Source organism: Aulonocara stuartgranti (genome assembly GCF_965226115.1).
Source record: "Aulonocara stuartgranti genome assembly, chromosome: 3".
Lineage (NCBI taxonomy): Eukaryota > Metazoa > Chordata > Actinopteri > Cichliformes > Cichlidae > Aulonocara > Aulonocara stuartgranti.
Window position 1 is genome coordinate 34,020,176 of NC_138941.1, and position 23,591 is coordinate 34,043,766.

Genomic DNA, 23,591 nt, shown 5'->3' on the forward strand with positions numbered 1-23,591 from the left:
CCATGACTCTCGAGCATATTCATAGTTTCCAAGAAGGTTCTCCACTCCAGCATTTTAACTTTGTTCCTTTGTTTTTTTTCCTAAAGATTGTTGTTTGTATTAGTGTTTTTCTTTTTGCATCTCGGCATTCGCTGAGTTAGATTTTGCATTTTAAGCGTGCTGTTTTGATCATGCCAGTGAGCGCATCATTGAGGCATCTCGGCATCTTTGATGTATTGCATACTGATGGAGCGCATGCATTTTCTCCCCGCAGGTTTTAACAATCTCGCAGACTTCCAACTGTTATTTCAACATGTCAATGAATCATCTGCCAGAATGCGCACCCAGGGAACAGATCTGGGCGCTGATGAAGACATCCTGCAAGAGCAATTGTCATTTAAAGTGCTGCAGCCCGGGCTAAAAATGGACATCACAAGGCTTACAATAATTCTGCCTTTAATTAAAAGACAATACGAAGGAATCATCGCACAAGGCGTGGCTTTATTTGAAATGCTATTCATTGTGCGATTTCAAGTGACAGCAATGACATCATGACGAGGTGTAGCAGCACTGGAAATGAGCCTGGTGGTTTATAATGCAGGAATCCGTATCGATCCAGATCTGTGTAGAGGAAAGAGATCAATAAAGCTGATCCCTCTCAGTTGATCTTAAGAGAGCTGAGGTGCCAGGTGAAAAATGATCCATTAGAGGGATGTGAAGCAGTCTCAGTGGAGTGCATTAAGTCACTGTTCAAGGCTTTGCTACTGTCCTGTACAGCTGTATGTGTTTAACCGTTTCACTGCATACTCAGAAGAGGAAAAAGCAAAAAATCTTGCTGATTTATGATTATTGTTCACAGTGATTATTAACAACGCTCTAATATAAGTTACAGTTTTAATATATAAACATTGCTGGTTAATTTGAGTTAATTAGCACTGTGCAGTTGCCAACTTCCGTCCCCATATTAATAAGGATATAAATGTACTGTGCATATTTAAGAAAAATCACTTAATTTGGACACAAGTGTCTTTTAAATCAACACAACATAAAATAAAAAAGTACTGCACCTTTGAATCATACAAATTGCATATAATAATGAAAAAATAAATAGGCTTGCCAAAGTCAAAAGTTCAAAGATAGAAGATAAGCTGGCTTGGCTACTTTGGAATAGTTTCTAAGCACCAATATTTTCATGTAAAGTTCAAACAAATGTATGCTGCCTCTCCTGACACCATCACCATTGGGAGGTGGAGAAAACAGGTTAAAAGTCTTCCATCGATCAGTAATATGACCAAAAATGGAAAAAGCACATTTCACATTTCTGCTACTTTACATTCACGTGTAGCTTCAAAGGTATAGAGAAAAAATTCCAACTGTTCTGGGTCAGTTTGACCCAGTATTTGGAGTTTTCATGTCTTGGTTTGATTTTGTATTTTTGGTTATCTTCTTGTTCTAGATGATGATGATGATGATCTAGGTTCCAGCTTATTCTGGTTTAGGTTTATTTCTGCCTGTGTAAGGTCCGTGTTTCTTAGTCTGCGTCCTTGTGTATTGTTTCCTGTTTTATTTTGAAGGATTGTGTCTTAAGTTAGTGTGTCCAGCTTCGCTGCCCCTGTCTCATTAGCCCTGATCTCTCCCAGCTGTGTCTCCCTCCTGTCTTCTATTCCCTGATTACTTCCCTGTGTATATTAGCCCTGTGTTTTCCTTTGCTCAGTGTCGTGTCTTACCCTCACTTCCTCTGTGTGTTCTGTTTGCTAGCCTGCCAACCAGTCTAGTTATTCTGTACTCCCAGTTTAGTTAGTGTTTTTCTGTTCTGCTTCATCCCAGCAAAAAAGCTGTGTATATTGAGTTTCTTCCACCTCCGTGAGTCCTGCATTTTGGGTCCTCTCTTCCTGCCTGCCTACATAGAGACATCATCATCATCATCATCATCATCGTTTATTTGTATAGCACTTTAAGAACACACCAGGCAGACCAAAGTGCTGAACAACACAGATCAAAACAACAACCAAATTAAAAATACCATAAAATCATTACAAACAATAAAATAAATAAGAAGGTGTCAGTTTCCTACAGAGTTAAAAGCCAGGGAATAAAAATAGGTTTTCAATCTGGACTTAAAGACCTGCACTGATGACGCTTGTCTAATTTGGAGGGGAAGGTTATTCCAGAGCATCGGAGCCGCAATTGAAAAGGCACGGTCTCCTCTGCATTTCAGCCGCGACTTAGGGACCGACAGCAGCAGCTGCTCAGCTGAACGGAGCGAGCGAGGAGGAACATGTGACTTCAGCAAGTCAGTTAAGTACACAGGCATGACACCGACCATTGAATTAACCCAAATTCTAGCATATCTGGCTAAGGAAAAGATTCCGAGATCCTTTCTACTTCAGGAAAATAAATAAATAAATATATATGTTAGAACTTTTTTTTTTTTTTACTCTCAGGTGTCCAGTTTAAAAAAAAAAAGAAAAAAAAAACAGCTGGTGAACGTGAGCGCTCGTTTATCTGTGTGCTAGTGCCAACGCATGATTTAACACGCTGCAACATCTGCCCTGGTGTGCGATCGCCTCGCGAGGACATTTCCTGGACATTAATCTGAGATTAAATTTGAAATCTGCAGCAGGACGAGCAGGGATTACCGTCGCCTCCTGTCAGTTTCACTTGGCACGAACATGGTATGATCAACACCTCAGGTATTATCAGGCCCACTATACCGGGTCTCTGCACGTGGCACTGGCACAATATACTATAGGTGTCTTTTCCATTCGATTGTTTAATGGAAATATGGTTGCATTTCTTAAAATCTGCCTGTAATTTAATGAATACATTTATAATATTCTGTGCTCTTAAGGCCACAGAATATTCAATATTTACACAACATGGTTAGACTGAAATTGTACAGTAATTTAGAGTTTGTGATCACAAGTAATGTTTACTCTCATAATTTTGGATCCATTTTTATCCATAAACGGAGCAGTAAATATTCTAAGGGCCTAACTGAAGAGGGGAAACAAGCTAGCTAATTAGGACCTCGATATATTTCTGATTTTCTCTCTATAAGAAACAGACTGTATCATTTAACAGCACCAAATCTGACAAAGGAAAAATAAAAGATGAATGAAAACATCCATGCGGGTCCCTGAAAGCATACTTGAGAGGCGATAGCTGGCTCTCTGTACTCGGAGACTGGCAGCTTTGAGAGAGGAATGAAAAGGCAGACATGTGAAAGTGTGAAAATTCTTCAGAAAGATAAAACCGAGAACGAAAGATTAAAAAAGACAAAAAAAATGAAAGGGAGCGAGAGAAAAAAAGCCATGCCAAAATAAACATCACCACCCTCGCTCTGGCCAGTTAGATCCATTATATCCCGCAGCTTCTTTCTCCACCATTCATTCTTGCAAAACACTGAATCTTATCTCTGGAATAAACATGAAATCCCGTTTAATGAAATTTGCTTGTCTTTTCACCTTTCTTTTACTCTTGTTACACCGTCAAATGTGTGCGACACAAAGCAGCGCAAAACACAATATCTATCCGGGTGAATCACATAAGTGCAACAGCTTTGGCCAGACTGATGTTTTAGCCATCGCTTTAGATAAGGGTTCACCCTGCTGTGACCTGGAAAGATTAAGGTACTGCCCACAGCGCGCCAGATGACGGACCGCCTCCCGACTATTGCCTCCTCAGACCTTCGTTTGCTAAGGATACCTCATTTTGATCATCTTGTGATCTTATTGTGCATTGTTTGCAGATTGAGTGAAGCTTGCGTTAGGCAGCGTCTTGGAAAGAAAAGGTGAGAGAGTATTGATGTAACCTCTTATTGAACAGCTTATTGAACTGTTATTGCAGGGTGGCAGAGAGGTTGCATCGCAATCGGCAGCCTCTCTCTGTTTCAGCAAATGCCTTGAAAGATAAGTGAGCTGTTCTCTTACCTCTGTAATTGTCCAAGAAAGAGCAGGCGGTAATTACCTAATGAAGAACTGATAGTATAATAGCTGCTTCTTTAGTCACTGGGGGTCTGTGTAACGCCTCTCAGTTACAATCGGAAAGCTGCTTCCACTTTTATTTCATTGTGTCACAAAGACACACTCTCGGTTATTTTACTTTTTAATTGTTCACTGGGTTGTTGCTTCAGAATTTGAATTTTGAAGAAAACACAGAAAAGACTCGTACTTATTATCAGTGTCTGTGTACCGCGCTCGAGGCTAGACTGTACCATTAGCACCCTGAGTCAGCAGCCAGCATAGGCCCACGAGCTCATTACGTATTATACAGCACATCTGACCAAGCAATAATTTATCAGCTATAATGGGTATTAATAAACTTCTTCTTTTATTTATGAAGCCATTATTAGTTTTTTTGCAGGCGTACAAGTACTTTGAGGAACTGTATCTCTTTACATCTGAAATAGACATCCATAATCCATCCAAACTCATTATGATAGCAGCCTTTGAATCATAGACAACACTGTTCCCTACTCATTCCACGGGCTAATACTTCATGATTATATTTCTGCTTTTCACGAACAGCAGCCACACACTGACCAGTGGCTACAGCCAATATTTAAAGACAGACAAGCATTAATCCATTGCCTCTTACAGGCACTCAAGGTGGTCCAAGGGTACACTTGATGCTCTGCAAGTAGCCCGCCTGACGACTGCCCGGCTCCTTCCTCAGATCCTGCTCTCTGCTGCCGAATTTGCAACCGCGTTTGCACCGAAAACACCCGGAAAGGAAGAACTCTGACTTATCACGCACCCTTTAGACAAGACCCCATCAATGGCTACCTTGACCTTCAGGTGTAGAGGGAAACATCGCTGCTGTCAACCTGCAGTTATGATGGAATGCTTGTCTTACAGGTCACAGTGACCTAAACTGGGAATATTACAGCATGCCCATATCCTCCAGGGTAAAACACCAAAGACAGAAAATGTTTTATGCCTTACATACAGTGCAAATAATTAAACGATCAGATGCAAGGCTGGGTTCATGTCCGGCTCTAAGCACCTTCCCTAAGAATATTAATAATAATAATAATAATAGATATTATTATTGCTGTTGTTCTCTAATCAAATGTTGAAGCAATAACTCAAACGCGAGCAATTAAAAATTAAACTGAGACAATTATTCATTTGTGAAACACAGAGGGGGGAGGCAAAAAGAAAAGGTATAATTAAAGTTTTTAAATCCATTTTTCATTTGATTCACTTTGATTGAACAAAGCGCTGCAAAGCATTGCTCGTCTTAATGTTAACGCCGCAAAATGTCCCGCTTTCTGGTCTTTCAATCAGTTGCGCACTCGCTGCATGAATAAACAATGACGCTGTGTTCTGTACGCCACTTGAAAAGTGAGTAATTTTAGAGAGTCATTTAATCTAGGATGTGACAAAAAGGCATTTTGACTGAGGCATAACTCCAGGTTTGGAAAACAAAAACTGCTCCCGAATTACTACCGGTGGGTAATTTTGAATTTCCTGTGAAAAGCAGCACAAATTGATATAAAATAGATCAATACAAAAATAAATAAAATTGGTCCATATGAAGGAGAGTTGTTACAATGTGAAGCTTTCAAAAATCGTGTCACTTCCTTTCCCCGCGACTTCGTCATTAGTTCAGTTCAGTTCAGTTCATTTTTATTTCAAACATTTCAAACATGTGCCTTCACAATCATTACAAAATATCATTCCATTATTTGTTTGAAAAGGAGTAGGCTGAAGTATTTACTTATTTGTCCCTACCCCCTCAAGTTTTACCTCTCATTCATTTAATTTTTTTTTGTCTTAAATTAAACAAACAACATATGAAACATATGAAGTAAAACAAAACATAACATACATAAATCAAAAACAAGAAATTAGCAAGCCCCACCACAGTATAGTTTCTTTCATATGAAAAATACAGAATGTGTATATTTGCAGATACACAAGTTATGGAAAAACAACAAAACAAAACAAAACAAAAAAACAAAAAAACAACCAAAAAAGAACCGCAACACCATTACCAGCAACATTACCGTCCTGGGTTAACCCCGTTTTCTTCATTCTTATACTTATTTAAAATTAGGTTTTTATATTTTACTTTAAACTGTTTTATGTTTTGACTGTCTTTTATTTCTTCTGTTAGACTGTTCCATAATTTAACTCCTGCAATTGAGATTGACATAGTTCTTAAAGTTGTTCTAGCACTTTGTATTTTTAAATTCCATTTCCCTCTTAAGTTATACCCACCTTCTCTTTCTATGAACAATTTACAGATTTCTTTGGGAAGCAATTTATTTCTTACTTTATACATTATTTGCGCTGTTTTAAGCTTCACCAAGTCTTGGAATTTGATAGCTTGCATTTTGACAAAGAGTGCATTTGTATGGTCCCTGTACCCTACATTATTTATTAATCTAATGGCCCTTTTCTGTATTATAGTTATTGTTTGTGTGTTACTTTTGTATGTGTTTCCCCAGACCTCTACACAGTAGCTCATATATGGCAGTAGTAAAGCACAGTATAAAATGTGCAGTGCTTTCTGATCCAACATATGCTTTGCTTTCCCCAGGACGGCAATGCCCCGTGCCAATTTCCCCCGAACATAAGTAATGTGTGGCTTCCAACAGAGCTTGTGGTCAATGATCACCCCAAGAAATTTTATTTCATTTACTCTTTCTAAATATACATTGTCAACACATATTTCTACTTCGATGTTTTTCTTTTGGTTTCCAAACAACATAAATTTGGTTTTATCGAGATTCAATGATAATTTATTTATATCAAACCACTTCTTTAATATCGTTAATTCCTGTGTGATCATTTCCAAAACCTGTGGCAACTCCACACCTGAACACAGTATATTTGTGTCATCTGCAAATATTACAAACTTTAAAATCTCCGATACTCTGCAGATATCATTTAAGTACATAATAAATATCTAATAGAGTTGCACAATGAGATGTTATTCTGGTCGGTCTTGTTATCAGTGGAAATAAACCGATGCTGTACATGGAATCAATAAATTCTTCTGTACTCTTATTATGATTTGGATTCAATAAGTCAATATTAAAGTCCCCACAAATAAACATTCTTTTCTGATTTATATTTGTAAATAAGTCCTCCATATTATCCTTAAATATCTCAATCTTAGATCCTGGTGTTCTATATATACAACTGACAATTAGGTTTTTCCTTTTTTCTATACTTATTTCCACTGATAAACATTCCATCACTCCATCAATAACAGTTGTCATTCTTCCCATTCTTTTGTACTTTAGGTTTTTATCAATGTAAAGTGCCACCCCACCTCCTTTCTTGTTGATCCTGTCTACATGAAGGAATTCATATCCATTTATTTTAAAGTCTTCTTCTTTTCCAGGAGTTATCCAGGTCTCCGATATGGCTATCACATTGAATGGCTGTTCAAACTGTGTTATGTAGTCTTTGATGGATTGAAAGTTTGCATATAAGCTTCGACTATTAAAGTGAACCATTGTTATACCCTGTTCTACCTTGAATTCCTTTTTAAGTTGCTCATTTGTATAATAATTGCATTCATTTGTCTTATTGTTAAAGAAATTACAATCAGGATCTATGTTGCTGTCATACATCAATGTCTTATTTTCAATATCTATATGAGTTGTTAGTTGAAAATTGTCAGACATCTGCGTTGGTTGTGCACTTGGACGGTCCCATCATATTTAGTCATTAACTTTACTTTTGCATAAATTTCAGGGATTTCGTCACAAACGTAGCAGCCCAGAGAGAACAAATCAAAGTATGCAAAATGCTGCCGTGTTACGCAAATAACTGTTTAACAGCAGCCAAGCGTGAGCACTGAAAAGCAGGTTTAAAAATGCAAAAACACAAAACAGAGAAATCCCCTTTGCTGCTTCATTGATGTTTTTCTGGGGTTTTTTTGCCTTTTCATTCATGGAGTCAATCAGCAGTCGCATTTGCTTCTAATTAAACCAAGGTAAGCTCCAAGGAAATACTACTACAGCAGCATACACATCCTCTTGACATTACGTCTCTGAGCCCACAGAAGGGCACTCTTTCTTGAAATAGATGCCTCCTCCTTAGGAGCTGCCCAGCTGTCAAGGAGAAGGGCACTCACTGTATAACTGCATATAAACATAACACAAACTGCCAAGTGTGATAAGAATGGGAAGGAGGCTTCAACACCAATTTCGACAGAAGACAAATGACTGCTGGTGGACTTATCGTTGTTGATTCGTGTAGCTGGAAGAAGCTTTGCTTTTGTTTTTTCTTCCCCTCTTCCTTCTGCCAGGCTGTTATTTATAGTCTGTTCACTCACATCACATGCTCGTTTTAGTTTAGTTTGGGGGGTTTTTTCTGCAAAAGAGCCGAGTGAGAGATTGAATGTGAAATATTTTCATTTTCAACGTCCTTAAATGTTAATGAGCAAATGTTTCCAGGTGGCTTTACAATGTCGCGGATTCGAAAACAAGCCACCTTTCCTCTGATCTTATTCATATATATGCATTTATATACATATATACAGATTTACAGTACTTCCACCAGATAAATGGCTGACTTTGTGGAGATGCACACTCTTTTTTTTTTTTTCCTTTCTCTGCAACTTTACGCTCTAAAGTCTGACCACATGTGCTGTTTTCACTAAAGGACAATAAGCTGAAAAAGCCCTACTCCTTGGGTTTCGTGCATGTCCAGTCAGGAATACTGAGCAGCCCTCGCTTACGAGGATACATGATTTTTTTTTGATTTTTTTAAATTCTAGCGCCTGTGTTTTATCTACTCGGCCTGTCAACGCCGCTTTGTGCAGTGACATAGCTACATCGCGAGCAGGCCCCCGAGGCCGCCGTCCTCTCTGCCACTCGAGCTCCCCTTGTTGTTGACTCAGCATGTTGTACATGCTCCCTGGGTTGCTACACTGCCATGGCTGACACACTATTGGTTAGTATGTATGAGTGTGAGCGCGCGTGTTACGAGGTCAACCGTTGCCAGAGGCCGATTGCTTCAGAAACAGGAAGGTTCCCGGCGGCCACCTGCCGTGCAGACCCTCACCGACCCCCGTGCCCTGCGCTGTCATACGCTATCATTGCTAAGAGGAGGTGGAGATAAGGCAGGGTGTTGCATGAATTATGCAAAGCTGCTAACTGATGTTTACGCGGCCGCGCTGGGGATAGCGTCAGCGTACAGTAATGGGTTGCCTGTTGCACTCAAAGTGAGGCAAGATGTAAAAATGCTAATTTTCCTGCCCAGCTACAGTTACATCGGCTCCATTTAACATCACTACTGAATATGTAATTTTCACTGTTTTAACGTTCAGAGTTGGCAAACTGCGCCACGCTGTATGCGAACGGGCTCCTTTCTAAAAAGCACCTCTGGTATCTTAATGAACTACAGTAATGAACTGTGTAAAATTATGCATGCGATTAGAGTTTTGTTGAACAAGCCATTTGAGCACGAGACATAATAGCCCCCAATTTTATGGCTAGATTTACAGGCAGTAATCATCTCAGAGTCTCCTCGCCAAATCTCATTCTGTGTGACTGGTGTTCAAGAGTGATTATTTTTTTGTTAATACTCCTGTAATTAAATGCATGCTTAGACTCGGAGTGATTACAGTTCCTGACGAGTAATTGCTCTGCGGTTCAGATCGCTGCTAAGAATGATAATCAAATCTGCAGAGTTTTGTCCGTGTGTCCCGAGAACAATCGAATGGCATGTGAATCACCGCCCCGCGGGGGCAGTCGGATGATAGTCGTTTGCACCGCTACAAGCGCTGACTGTAGATGCTGCCATTAATCTGTGTTTTACTTTAAATGCCTATTTATTGATATCAATTTCAGACCAATTATTAACCGAATACAAATATTGGACTCCTGCTGTCCACACCTCCGAGCTACCACGGCTTCAAGTGAGAAACAGCCTGGCTGCTTGGTAGTGTCATGCAACACCTTTAGGACACACTGCCCACATAATCTCAATGCATAAGAAACTTCACACACAATTTGTCAATATAAAGGCACAGTGCAGAATGGCATTCTCGGACAACTCAAGGAAGCACACAAACGTGGACACAACCATAGCTCGGTAGGAAAATCTTGGAAGCGAAACATGTTGAACGACTGCCAAAACAGCAGCACAGAATCTAAAGATCTACTCAAAGTGTAACCGATTAAAGAGCAATCCCTTTGGTAAAGACTTACAGTTTTCTTTCTTTTTTTCTCTTTTTTTGTCTATGATATTTTTCAGTAGCCCAGAAATAATTACAACTCTCTGCTGTCAATTCAGCTCTGCCAACGTGCCATTATAAGCTATAGTTTAAAGCCAAGGACTGTAAGTAGGCATCACCTTGACGGTGCTAGAAATCTCACAGCTTTATCAGCTCAGCGAGGGCTCAAGTGGACATTGTGTAAGACAGTAAAGAGGACAACAGAGAGACATAAGGGCGAAGAAAGAAAGGAAATGTTTCAATCGCAGCAGTGTCGGGTACAGTTGCAGGACTGAAGAACGCGATAATGATGTGCGTGTTAGAGAGGCAGATTTGCAAACATTGTGCTGCAGCATCAAATTGCTTAGTTCATTTGCACGAGCATAAAGCGGCAATTAGAATGGGATTCTCTGGGATATTTATAAAATCATCCAATCACATAACCATATTATATGAGAATATCCTTCAATCCTCTAAACGGGGACAAGTTCAGCGCAAAATTATTTGTCATGAGAATGTTTTGGTACAAATGAAGGACTAGAAGATACTTCAGAATGAAACTTTCAGGGTCGGGCCATGTGAAATGTTTCTTTAGCAGGTGTATAAGCGGCTCTGTCGTCTTTCTTACAGTGGGAAACGTTTTTGTTTACAATGAAGAATCTTTTTCTATATGTGTACAGCTGCGATGCAAATTCAGAGGAGACTGATAGTCCTGCACCTCGACGGATCGCTAATTAACAGGTTATGTGAATAAGTGGAGAAATGAGAAGTTGTGTGCTGACAGAAAAGTTACGTGCTGGACAATTTCTTAGCCGGGAGCAGAAACTTCCCGGAGTCTCGTTGTCACTGTGGAGGTGGATAATCTAATCTTTGAACATAGCCGGGCTAGTTTTGTCCTTCTGTTTCCAGCCTTCAAGCGTCCCCTGACTCCTGCTTCATAATTAGCAGGCAGACAAGACAGCAGCATCTTCTCGAATTAGCCTCGCTGCCAGTAACTGAGCAGATTTACCCCCAAAATGTGGAACTATTCTTTTAAATTTGTTAGTGGAGCCACTTCTTCTTCTTCTTCTTCTTCTTCTTCTTTTTTTAAAGTCTATCTGTCGGTGATTGAGTGAGGGTTGTATTTCAGGCCAAGGTGACCACATTGCCAAGAAAATCTACCTGATGCACCCTGCAGCATTCCTCTTGTCGATTTACGGTAGAGCCAGCTTAGTACTAGACTCGGTGTGCTTTAACTTTACAGTACAGTTGCTTAAAAAGTCTCTCCTCGCTCTATATTGTGAGTCTTGGAAGGCATGGCTTTGGTGAATAAGGCCCTATGTTCGCTCCCTTCTCCAAGCATCCCCAGGGTCCAAGCCCCATCTCTTTGACCTGTTTCTTTCTGTATTTTTTTTTTTTCCCCATCAAGGCTCACTCAGCTGTATCTGTCTTATTTCAGCTCGCAGACCTGCTGGGATGCTCTCATTCCCATTGCTCGGGCTACCTTTGACATTGTCGATACCTCACCTGCACACAGGTCCACAGATAAAATTGTACCTCGAACACATACGAGGCAAATTATATCTCCACGCGGTGTGAAAGCAGGAATGCGCAATTAAACGCCGCGCATCCGCCTGCATGCGAGGAAGAGCGGACATGAAAACCGCATTTCCCGTACAATAAATAACCTGATTTAATGACGTGATAAATTGTCCGGCTTGAGTTTAATACATAAACATTCGACACTGCAAAGAATTACAGTCTGAACATTCCATTTATTTAGTGAAAAGTCAGATTCAATCCGTCAGCTAAAGGGCTGCATATACAACAGAATTATTCATATATTAACTAGGGATTTCCATGCTTCCATTACTTATAGGCTCAGCAGAGGACATGTACTGTGGCTCCACCACGTGCAGTGAATGCTAAGCATGTCGAGTAACTTTCCTTTGAGTGTGACTCCACAGAAACCTTATTTTTCGGAAGATGGTTGATAAGTATATCTCCAGGTAGGACCCCGCCATGAAATAACCACCAGTTTATTACACCCAACACCCTTTCAGCGTTCCCAATGTAAGAGTAACAGGATTTCACGCGATATAATGTCTGGAATGTGAGCAGCAGTAGCAGTGCATCATGATTAAACGCTTGCGTGGGTAGGAGCGAATGATCTCCGCATTTGTCACCAGAAGAGTTTAGCGTCCATCAGAGCTGCCAGCGGAGGTGCGTCTGCCACTGAGTAGGAACAGAACAGGCCAGATTGTGTGGGGAGGGAGGCTTTGGCACATGACCAGGTGCATCTGAAGCCTCCTCTGATCCTCCAATGTGCTGTTGAGCTGCTCTATTCCCTCGACACAACGCCAAACACCTGCTTGGCCCGATTGTTAGACTGAAAGCTCTGTTATCGGCGTGGGCCGTCCAAATGGTGAGGCGCCCTGCTTTCATCAGCACGTAGCATTGAGCTGGGTAGATAGGCAATAGATGTCCGTCTGAGGTTTTCAGTATACGCAGACTTCATGCGGTCGGGGTCGACACCTCGTCGGACAGCCACTGCTTGAAGTAATGAAGCGAAACCCTGAAATGTTGGGAATTCACGTATTTTTTGTGCGAGTGCAAAAGAAGGCCTTAAAATGAACCAGCACTATACATATATGCATATTTGGAAGTAAATTATTTATTAAAGCAAGTTCATTATGTTTTTCAGGAAAGAACGTGCTATGAAATGGAAAACCGCCTATGTGTTCTGCTTCTGTGGATTCCAACACAACATATGAATTATTGGAATGTGCTGCAGTGAAATATTTATGGGTTTATGGTAATTGATTGGGCTTTAATTCAAGGGGCGTGGGTCATCATCAAAAGGATGGACGGTCAACAATGCGAGCTTCCTGTGATGAAACAGAAATGCGTTTGACTAATGAGAAATTCCAAAGGGAGGCATCCATCAGATGGCAACCCGATTCCCTCTCATCATTCGTTGCGATGGCACGAGATGACTGAGGCGCGGCAATATGACATTCTAATTGAGGGCATATTACAGAGGGGAGAACAACAGCGCGCGCTTGGGAAGCCTATAGGTGTTTTTGCCACCATGTTACAGGGGCAGCACGGGGAGATAGGAATGACTAACGCAGTCTTAACGTCGAGCCTATTGGTAAGTCATTAAATGACAGGACTCCAGTGACAGCCAAGATGCGAAGTCGCTGGGGCAGCAGGCAGCTTTTCAGAGTGGACGATCAGAGCGCTTGGCAGCAACGTAATTGATGGAATAAAAACAAAAGTGACGGGAGTTGTTTCAGCTCAATGGCGAAGATGAAGGCGTGTTAGACAAAGATGTCTGGGGTGGATGGCGGTTGGGGAGGAGGAGGGGTGGTGACAGATAAATGAGGCCATCGCTAGCTGAGGGAGGAGGAGGGGAGGAGAGAGTTGCTAGCGAGCTCCCTCGCGATCTGTACCTGCCAAGTCCCTACCCTGAACAGCTGCTAGCAACTCCGAGGATGTGTAGCAGCTCACACCCTCACCCCATCCATCTTTTGCAGCTTCTAATCCAACTGCACCGAGATCCGTTTGAGGTGTTTGGTGCTGCATTTTTGTACGCTAAGACCTTTGAAACTTTGCCCTATTGCATACATTATAAGAAATCTATGAAACAAAATAGCAGCATTTTTTCTAATTGTCACATATTCTTGGTCATGTGCATTGCACAGGTTGCAAGTCTATAAATTCACACATGTTCTCTGTGATCTCTGCTGATAACCCGTCACGATGACGCTCGATGACAAACTGGCGTCCGCCTTCGCCGCTGTGAAAATACTTTACTATTGACTATCATTATCAGGTCTGAATTTAGCTTAAGCATGCGTGCCGATGAGCAACACTTCTCACTTGTCATTCATGCGAAGCGCCCCGCGCCCCCACTCACAAGCTGATGGTCACTTACAAGCTGCTGCCTGCCATTCATAGCCGCCCTCTATGAGACGCACCTGCAGCGGTGGGTTATGTAACAGGCCAGTGAGAGGGCCGCTCGACGTGCCCTGCATTTGCAATGATGCAAGGCCGTTAAAGACGTTCTGTCATCCGGGGCACAGGGGTGTTTTCTTATTCATAAACTCAAAAGGGTTTCAATTAAGCATTTGTGGCTGGCCTCCCAGCGGTTTGCATGTTTAAATGAGAGGCCTCTGTGGGGACGACAACAGAGGAGTTCTCTTAAAAACTGGTCAGAGTCTCAAGATAAAGAGATGATGAAATGTATCTTCAAATTTACAATACACGTGGAGTAATTACAGCCTTATCCGAACATCCCCTAACCACCCAGTTTTTTTTTTTTAATACATGGAAACATTTCTACAGTTTCAAATGATTTCGTTGGGTTATTTAAACTTTAAACAACTTTAAAAAGGTCACGCAACTTTAAAATATTTACGACAAGAAAGAGGTTGATGCTGAAGTAGACTCACCCTTCAGATGCTCTAATTTGAACAGAAGCCAGCTCTATAGTAAGCGAAGCTCCACGACAACATGTAGCACCGGCTAATTAAACTACAAAGGGAGTGGAACGCTGCCACGACTGTGACCCAGATGTTAGCACAAAGAAAAAAAAAAGACCTTTTTTTTTGTCTGGAGAGGTTGTAGCTGGGGGGATCAGCCATGTCTCGTACTGTGTGCTATTTAGGAAAGAACTTCTGCATTTAGCCCCCGGTTCACACAGTCTCTACCACACAACTCCTCTGTAGATCCATGGTGCACTTCAAGCAAGGCCGTATTAAGTGGGATCAGGTCATCACTCTGGCTGTGATTGCAGCAGAGCTCTGACCTGAATAGAGAACACTGACAAGACCTTTGTTGTGTGGAGGCAAGAAGACATGTTGTTAGAAGAAAAAGATCAGATGGGATGGTCTAGTGTGGTTGTCTGTGGACGTATTTCAATAGGAGAGAAATGTTAGATCAAGACTATGGAGGATATAAAAAACTACACTAAATTATTGTGATTCTCTGACGAAAAGAAGTACACAAGTGAAGCAAGGGGATTATTGAAATAATGTAGAGGTTCGTGGACATGACGTAAGCCTAATGACAGAAAACAGTTATGAACAATAAACAGTTTATTTTTACTTAGATTGCATTTTCTTCCAAAGCCAACATATATTGTTTCTCTGTGCTGTGTGGTCACTTCGAGGGATAGAAACAGACTTCTTAGCATCTGTTTTGACCTGCTTGAACCACACAGTCTAGAACATTTACACGAATCAGAAGTAATATTCTTAGATTCAAATAAAAACCCAGCATGTTGTTTGTTAGACTCACTAATGTTACATGCTGGGTAGAAGAGGACCTTACTTGTGCAAGTTTACCAGGAAAAACATTTCTGTTTATTGCTAAAAATAAATAAATAAATAATAAGATTCAAAGCAATGGTGCATGATGTTTGATGATACAGCACTAGAGCTCTGCCACTTAGGATTTTTAACTCTTTCAAGGCTGAACACAAAATAATTGCCAGAAATTTTTTGAAAAACGTGTTTATTGAATCTTCTGACAAAAATAAATCAATCAATAAAAATTGATTTAGAGACACGAGTTTTCATTTGTATCATATTTGTTACATCTGGCATTTTCTGCAATTTAAGACCGATGCCAATATTGATGTTTGGTGATTTGAAATCTGATATATCAGACACACAAAACATGTTTCACGAACATCTATAACGTCTACTTATTTATGAGCCCCTACTAAGATAATATGACAAAACAGTTTACTTGTTCATTAGAATTATTTTTTCTCAGAACTCTGAGTTAGAGTTCTGAGAAAAAATAATTCTAATGAACAAGTCAGAATTCTGAGAAAAAGTCAGAATTCTGAGAAAAAGTCAGAATTCTGAGAAAAAGTCAGAATTCTGACTTTTTCTCAGAATTCTGACTTGTTCATTAGAATTATTTTTTTTCCGAATTCCAACTTCAATATCAGAATTCTGACTTTAATCTCAGAATTCTGGAAAAGAAGAAAAAAAAAAGACGTGCCCATCTTTTTTTTCAGTGGCCAGAATCCTCTTCCATAAATATCATCTGACATATTGGGCCCCAGAGATATATTGGTCGGGCACTAATGAGCTTCTACCTTTAGATTCAACTGGAAATTGGTGATGCTGGCTCAAAAGGGTTGTAATAGTGATGTATAATTCAGCTTAATCCTTAGTTTTTTTGCCTTGGAGTACCAGAAGCACGATTTTACAGCTATAATTAAAACATAAATTATAAATAAACTTCCATCTCAGCCTTTACCTGAACAGCTTTAGCTAGATTAGCATGCTTTTACCATGCATTAGCCACTACGTAGCATTATACCTGATTTACCTGCATAACCAACATGAATACATGGCGAATTTGTATACCATTACATAATGCTATTTGTCAGCCTATAGTTACACACATACCACTTACACCAATACAAAATGTGCTCTTAAAAAAAAAAAGACTAAACTGATGCCCAGCTAAACTGTGGCTAATGCAACAGCAACAAAATATGTACAGCTATCACAATTTCCCATTCTGTTCTTTGGAAATAAAATCCAATGACATAACTCGTGTGAAGTCAACATATCTGGCCATGACTGTCCTCTGCATGGAAGGATAATAGAAGGAAGTAAATTGGGCAATTAAACAAACGGGGCTTTAACCATTTTAAAAGACAGTTGTGAGAAAAAATAATTGCACAAAGTACCACCTTCCAAAAATCTGACGGATGTTTTGCATACCATTGTGTCCCAGCTCACGGATGATTTGCAAGGTATTATTACGGTTTGTAGAAATTAAAATTATGTTTCCAAGACCTCACCGTAGGGTACGATACATGCTGGCATTTTAGAAACGTGTCTGAGCAGAGTCTTGGACAACAGTCCTTTATTCATGACTATAATGTGATAGAACTCTAATCCACGAGTGCATCTGCATTTATATCTTCCACAAACAACCCTATATCTGGATCCCACCACCGATTTGCATAATTGGAGATTGTGGCCGGGTGCTTGTTATTCATTGACATGACACTGTAGAGAGGCAGATGGAGAGATGTACTGAACTGACTGTTCCAGTTTCTGTCGGGTTAGGGTAGAGACATTTTTGGCGGGGTGGGGGTGGGCTTGTTTTTCAAAAGGTTTCCTCAAGAGAAAGAAATCTTGCTCTCAACTACTAAAAGCAACACAGAGCTCTTAGCCTATTTATTTATTTTCACTTTATTTATTTATTGAGTGCTGAATTGTAAATTTACATATGGGCCAACATCTAAGAAGCACCAGTCAGAGCAGCAGGAAAACAGCTTAAGCAAAATGGGCTCAGTTCAGCTTTTCCCAGACAAATTTAAGATTTTTTACCAAAACGAACCACGTGGCGTTTACCAGCCAGCCTCTAAATAACCTGAAGTACACAGAGCACCTGACTGAGATGAGACAACGCTGACTGACTGACACATCCATCTCCCCAGCTATCTGTCTGTCTGAGGGAGGGAAGCAAATGGGCCCCTCATGCATGAAGAAGAGAGCACTGCTTATTAGTGAGAGGAGACAGAGAGAGAGCGAGAAAGAAGGGTGGGAGATTGCATCGTCTCAATTTCGGTTTGATGAAGGACACAGTGTCTTCTCAGGATGAGCAGTAATCTACATCATGGCTAAGACTTCAGAGGCGACAGTAAAAATGTGCCCTGATGTCCAACGGTCTGTACAGGACATTTTACAGTGACTCCGAGAAGGCTATTGGTTCTTAGATTTATGACAAAATGTAAAGCCAGTGTGATTGGTAGCCTATATAAAGGTTTTTACTATACTTTACCATTGTATAACAATTGTTTTGCAAGGAAGGGGTTCAGAAAATGAGTCACATGTACGTTTTGTTCCAACCTTTGCTTACCAATCAATTTCATACATGCTGTTTTTACAGACTTGTCTCTGTTTTCTGGTTTTATAACGTTATATGTAATAAATAACAAACCAAAACAATGTGTCTGAGTTCTCCACTCGCTTATAACATGTGCTCAGCGTCTGGATAATAACATTTGATCCATGGGTCCTTGCATTTACACCTAAGGTTAAACTTCTTTCTCATTATCACAAGTGGTTGGCAGGCTCTCCTGCTAAAAATTGTGTGCTTGTTTAGCCATTTAGCCATCCTTTTAAAAACATTTTAAGTGTAAAAATATCGGAATAACTTCACAGCAGCAAGGCCGAAATTAAAAAGGTGAGTTCTATGAATAAGAGAGAATTTTGAAATATTTAAATATAAAAAAAACATGAATTCTCTCCATACTTATTGGCAGACATGAAAAATTTATAAACTCAACCTGTTCTAACCTGTTCTAACTCATTACGTCTGGCATGCCGACAACAGATGAAAAACCTCTGGCATCATTTTTAGAGCCTCTGTTTGCCTAAATTAGATGCAGTGCGACCGCAAGGAAGCACGCTTTGGTAGTGTTGTCACTGGTGCTGGATGTGCGAGCAATATAACCAAGTAAATGGGAAATGCATACCAAGCAGTTTTGGTGCATAAACCAAAACAGCCACTAGTGTAAAAACAGTGATCTTGTACAGGAATCAAAGTCCTCTATGTTCATTGGAATTCATGTTATTATCATTTGGAAACAAAGTGTGCCATTTGGGCTAGCTCTTCTTTCTGTCGAACATGCCATGGGAGTTTTCAAAAATTGCTCTGGGAATTTCCTGAAGGAGTGAAATTAACCGCGGTATCTAAGTGGCAGTCATGTCAAAAGCTGCTGAAATCCACTAAATGCTAATGAAATGTGCTTCATTGCTCCCTTTCTTTTCTCAGTGGGCCAGCCTTTACAAAACGAAAGGACGTTAATGCCATCCCACAATTACTGGTAGTGGCGCTATTCAAAGCCATCAATAACATCCACCATGTTTAGTGTAAGGAAAGTCAAATTCTTTCAGCACCATGGTGGTCTTATTTAAGGTCCTTTAAAAACGTTACTTCACATTATCCATGACGGAGCGCGTGCATAGACATCAAAGACATCTTTCTAACTATATGTCACACTTCACAGATATATAACAAAAGCCCGGCCCGCCTTAACCCTGTACCAGGAGGAAGTAGGAGCAGAACCAGGTGGAGTAAAGTGACCTTTCCATGCAGGCTAGGCATTAAAATGTCTTTTGTTGACACATATTACCCACATTTTGTTATTTTGGTCCAGGTTTGGTTATTTTTTTCTCAAAACGATGCATAAAAGTGTGTTAATAAAGTTTAAACTGGGACGCAGGATCACAGGAATTCTCTCACAAGTTGCTTTTTAGTTATTTTGACATCTAGTGGTTGGTGTGAAGCTGAGAGTATTCCCATTTTTAATGAAGAGAAAACTATAAAGTAAATATTAATGACACCAGGGATAGCTCTGCTTTTTTAAGAAATAAAACATGAGATTCGGCCTCACTGACAATTTTGTACAGTCTCTAATAATTAATCTACTGTATGTTTCGGAAGTAGTCGAAGTGGCATTTAAGGTGATTCGAATCCTTATTTATTGAGAAGATCTACATTTCCCGAGTGCATGCTGTACACACACACACACACATGCACAACAACTAAGTGAGCAGTAAATGTCAGTTTGCAATATAGCCTTAACATTTTATTATTGCCTAGCCCTGATGGCGCTTGCTAAATAAAAGAATCTTCCTCCAATGTGACAGCAGAGGTGAGACTGTGGTTTGTGGTCTGACGTATATGTATAAGAGGGCGCTTTATAGTTTCAGAAATGTGAAGTTGCTGCAAATTATTTATAGCGCACGTCCTCTCAGCCAACACACCTTTCAGAGCTACGTTTCCTGTAAAGGAAGCGCTAGAAAGACATTAAAATCTTTACCCGGACACGGGTAAATCAAATACATCTTCAGCTATATGTTTTATACATGGACATAACATTTTACAGAGAGCCATCCAAAAAAATGCGTGTTTATGAACGGATCAATCAATACATCTGACCTATTACCTGCAAGGGCTTGTCACGGGTACTATTTCAGGTTTACAGCCTTTCAGCGTGAGAGCGCTATTGATTGCTTGCCTTCAGGAACACTTCTGGAGTGAGGACATGAAGGAGGAAGGGGACGGATGAGGAAACGGTTCGTCTCCTGTTATATTGGAGTTGTGGGGTTTTCGGTCTGAGTTTCAACAGATCCACAAGGACGCTAATTTGTGTCACAGTGTACATTTTAAAGGGTAAAAGTAAAATAGCAGTATTTACAAGATGATGTCATTTGAATAAACTACAGCGGCAAAACTATGAACGGCTGCCAATGCTTGGAGGTATATAGTTACTGTAGTTCCACAAGGGACAAGTCATACAGAAAATGAGAAAGATAAGGGTTGACGAGTCTTGTGTTCTAAAAAGAAAAGCCATCCGTCTATGTAGTTTGACAGTTTGGGTACAGAATGACACTCCACGCTCAGAAGTACAAAAAAAAAGTCTCTGTAGTTCAGAATAAAAGATGCCATCCTTACTGTCCATTCTCATGCTATTTCACAGCGGCTCTTGAACATGAAGCTGTGCACTTCAGAACAAATGTTGTTTTGTCTCGCCCTGGGATGCGGGCACTTTGATGAAATCAGTCCCAGTATGTCTGAGGCGTCATGGTCAGAGGGATGCCTACCTATCCAGCGAAACGCTGAGCAGTTGTGTGCTGTCTGGCTCGGCAAACCATGTTATCTTTCAGATCGGTGATTCCCATGGATAGGCCGTTTGTGTTTGAAGAATCCAGACTGGGAAAATTTGTTTTTAAAAACTGCAGCAGTTCTCTGTTTCAGGCTAACATGTTGGCTTTTAAGGTATGCACTTTACCAAGCATTACTCATTTTAACTGAAATGTTCCCGGATGGAAACTACTGTGTGCTGCAGCCCATTGAAAGGCTGCACTAATTGTTCTTCGTCATACTGGATTTAGTTTAGCAGCCGTTGGTTGGCAGGCCAATCCCCCCCCCCCAAAAAAAAAAAAATTAAAGGGCTCCGAAAACAATACCTCCAGCACACACGCTTACACCTGGCAGTTACTGCTTATTGGAAAGACTGGAGGTTGGATTTATGTGCAGAGGAAACATCACATGATTATGTTGTATAGCCACTGTAAACGATGAAAGAAGGAATTATGTCAACAATGACAAAATGAAAGGAAAAAACAAAACAAAACAGTGAAACCAATCAGCCCGGCTGCTTCCTTTATCAAAATATAGGCAAATTTGTCATAAATCAATTTGCTTTTCACTGCCAGTGAAGTAACTTTGAGGCAGAGCCAGTGCACTGTAGAAATAAACATCACAAACAAGCTCAAAAGAGATTCTTCAAAGTGTCTTTCAAGCCAAATGGATGGATGAGGGAAATTAGTCTGAGAAGGACTGGGCGGGGGTAGTGGGTGGGGGGGGGGGGGGGGTTCTGCAAACAAGAGGCACTAAAACACTATTTACATTTTTGCAAGCATTTATTTATTTATTTTTTCCGTTGGTGTGCTTCTCAGCTTGCAAACATTTGTCACCATTTAGAAAGAAATGTGTAATGGTTTGTGGTTTTGTCATACAGCTCTCATATGTACAGTTGTATGTAAAGAGGTGTTGTAGGTAGTGACGATACTGTGGACAGTGTAAAGAACAGTTGGCCAAACAATCAAACCACAAAGCTCATTAGTTATCGGGGCGTGTTTTTCCCAGCTGCTCTTTCGGTGGTCAATGAGGCACTTTCCATCCCATGTTCGTCCGTTTATCTGATCTTGTTCAGGATATTACAGCCCTGTTATTCTTCTCGAGAGTCATTTTCATGCCATTAGCCTGTGTACCAAAAGACTCATTCTGAAAACCTCTTACGATTCGAACAAGTTTTCTATCTCTCCCCCCCCCCCATAAAGCGTCGCTTTATAGTGTTTTATTCTGTCATACTATAATTTTTCTGTTGCATTTTTATGTTTTTGAAGCGAAGAACAGAAAGAAAGTTTGAAGCATTTAATTTCTCCAATGAAAGCAGCTACACTTGTGAAGTTGCGCCTTGAGTAAAAATATTCCAAGACAACTCCAAAACATTTTAATCGTGGCTGTAATTGATAGGGAGGGCCGACTCTGTGAATTAATGAATCCAAACGGGGCCCTTTGATGTGAGCAGGACTGTGACATTCAGATTTGTGCTTGACTGAGCCTGAACCAGATAGCTCCTCAGAAATAGCTGACTTTGGCATTGGCTGGCCGTCATCCATCACATTTGATATCAGACGGCAGACAGGTAGATTAATACCCCCGATACCGATTCTTGAGAGAAAGGAAGCACGCCTTTACTTAAGGTCAGCACATGACTCTTGCTTCTAATAAAATTAAATGTTTAACACTTAAACCCCCGCGAGCCATCATTTTAGGGATTCCTACCTATAAAACCCGGAGAGCAGTCAAATGGTGGAAGTGGAAGCTAAATTGGCTAGTCATTCATATGTATATTAGGCTGTTAAGTAGGAATTCTGGAGGGAGGGGAGTGGGGGTGGGGGAGTGGAGTGTTTCAGTTTGCCATCTTGGGGAGAAATCAACACACATGGGTGTATGTCCTTTGTTGCTGACATTTATTGATAAAAACAGTACAAAAAACCAACCATTTGTACACATATTTACAAATAATTCAACATTGTCAGCAATCACTCACAATCCTGGCACTGCCATGGTACCTGTAGTCTGCATTTACCACATGTGTATCTTTTGCAGTGAACACATCGCACAGTGGCCTGATTTTTCTTGCATTTGTGTTTGACCTGACACGTGGCTCTTTTTCCAGGGCTAGGTGTGGAGGGTTCTGCCCGAAGCAACTGATCTTTTCTTGCCTTCTTCGCAGCTACATGAGAGTGAGCCAACTCTGTTGCAAGCGCCACCAGGAAGTCCACCCGTCTTTCCTTCGTCCCGGTGCATGCTTGATACAGCACATGTGCATTCAGTGCTGCCATGTCAATCATGTTATAAAACACTGTCACTTGCATATCATTGAATAAGTAGATATCTATATCTATATTTTAAGATGTGGCACTACATGCCCCAGAGATTTTAGGCCATTTTCCACATCTCCATTTAGACTAACAGAAAGAAAATAACCAAAAACACATTTACATGTTTATTTGACTTGGTCTGTTGGGCATTTATGCTAATGAATGCATATTTAAGGAGGTGTCTTTTTTTGCATATTTATAAATATACAATTTTATAAAAGTTATTGTAGGTATTCAACTCGGAACATTTTATGGTAATATCTGAATAACTGAAATATCTTTTATATTAAATACTGGAAAACTGCTTTAAAGGTAGTTTTCTGAATCTGCGCCAAGCTTGAAATCTTCCCTTCAGCAGCATTTACATTAGCAACATTTTCCAATTCTATCTTTATTTTGAGGTTTGTTTATCTGTCATTCAGAGTCCAAACAGTTTCTTTCTACAGA

The 23,591-nt window shown here is 40.4% G+C and overlaps 1 protein-coding gene and 1 long non-coding RNA gene across 19 annotated transcripts in view; one reads left to right on the plus strand and one right to left on the minus strand.

The window, feature by feature from the left end:
* LOC309701940 (receptor-type tyrosine-protein phosphatase delta-like) overlaps positions 1–23,591 on the minus strand; it is a 409,167-nt gene that overhangs the window by 331,406 nt on the left and 54,170 nt on the right. The gene's annotated exons all lie outside the window — the stretch shown is intronic.
* On the plus strand, positions 3,653–7,458 carry LOC309703872. The gene is made up of 2 exons (XR_014276059.1): positions 3,653–3,772; positions 4,581–7,458. It is a non-coding gene; the product is annotated as an uncharacterized lncRNA (long non-coding RNA).